Source organism: Triticum aestivum, chromosome 2A, assembly GCF_018294505.1.
Source record: "Triticum aestivum cultivar Chinese Spring chromosome 2A, IWGSC CS RefSeq v2.1, whole genome shotgun sequence".
NCBI classification, from domain to species: Eukaryota; Viridiplantae; Streptophyta; class Magnoliopsida; order Poales; family Poaceae; genus Triticum; species Triticum aestivum.
The window spans coordinates 579,400,041-579,401,875 of NC_057797.1; positions in this window are offsets into that span (position 1 = coordinate 579,400,041).

Sequence of the window (1,835 nt, forward strand, 5' to 3'; positions counted from 1 at the left end):
GTCAGTACATTGAATGTACTGGCAAATTCAGACCATAGAGAATGATTAATAAAGGCCATCACTACATGCATATTTAGCTGGTGGAAAAGCTCTATGGTTATAAAGTTTTTGTGAAAAGCCAATTTTTCCCTACTACAAAGGAATAAATTTTATTTAACTATCATGGTGGTTGTTGAACATTGAGAATGGTTGACAGCATCCTCAATCCCAATTAAGTAACATCATTAAACCCAACAAAATTAATTTTAAAGTAACATGATGAGATTCATATGATAATCCAGGTACTAGATACTCAAGATGTCCATAACCGGGGACACGGCTAATGATGATTAGTTTATACACTCTGCAGAGGTTTGTGCACTTTTCCCCACAAGACTCGATCTCCTCCGTTGGATTTCTCGCACTACATGGTGTTTGAGAAACGGATGACCGAGACATAGTCTTTCAGAAGCACTAGCACCTTACGATGGGCAGACCGTTACACCTACTTTCCCCTACATCTGCTAGTCTACCACTGTAAGAGTTCGCACGACTTAATCAACTATGCTAGAGCCCATAATAGCTTGTGGCTGCACATGGAAGTTTCTAGTATGAATAATCTTATGATCCCTTTGAGCCTGGGTGGCGGTCCATACAAAACAGGCAATCCTGGTCTACCCAGGTGCCTAGACAGGAAATCCTGGAATATCCAGGTACCTCAATCCACCCAGATGTGTGTTTAAGTTGACACCTTAAGTAAACCATTAATTAACAATCTCACATCTGTCATGAATACTCTCAAAACCCAATCCACGTCTACGAGCATAGCATGGCACTATAAGCATAACGTAATAGTAACTCCCAAGGTTTGAATGCAGGGCAATAGGTTCCTACCTCATCAACTACTTCCCAATACCCACATGTTATCAATCCTACTCATGCAATGTTTGAGGGTGAAACTAATGCATAAAAACTTGGTATGAAAGGGGATATGATCAAAGTGTGAACTTGCCTGCAATGTTGACGAAGATGATTCGCACTCATAACTCTTGATAGTTCTACTCGTCACACTCCGGTCAATCTATCGTAAGCAAGCAATAGTAACCACACATAAGCAATCACTCAAGGATCGGAGAGAACAAAGAAAACAATTCAGAAAACGTCAAAACCAAGAAAATAACTCTTGCAACATAAAACAATTTCTAACAGTACCAAAATTAAGTGAATTTGGCCTTATCAGAAAGTTTAGGTCAAGAGCTTTGATTTGCAGAAGAATCAACTAAATCGGAGTTACGAAACTCAAGTTATGATCAAACGAAGTTTGAATTCAAATCTGGTCTAATTCAAATTTTAAACTTTTCAAAAACACGTTTGAGTTGTTTTACTGGATAGAGGGGACCATAATGAAGACGTGGGCGTTGGTTTCGTTGGATTTGGACTAACGAGTAAAAAGTAATGATCGTTTGAAGGCCAGGGGCTGGTTTGTAAAGAAAATATTCACGGATGGGTCCCTGGACTGAAATTAAAAAGAAAAAGGAAAAATCTATCGAGCGAACGCTCGCTAACAGAACCTATCTGACGAATCTATTTACTGAAGAACATAAACGAACGAACGAACTCTAAAAAAGTAAAACAAAACAAAACGGTTTTAAGTCGAAAACCAAAACTAAAACTACTAAAAGAAAACCGGGCGAACCGGGCGGTTCCTACCAGTTCAGGCGGGTCGGCGGTGGATCGAACCGGAGTCGGTGGTCAACTCCGGCGGCAGCGAGGCGAGGCAGCGCGGCGGTTCCGGCGAGCGCGGCGAGGCAGGGCGGCACGGGGCGGTGGCGGCGATGCGCGGGCAAGGGGTGTGG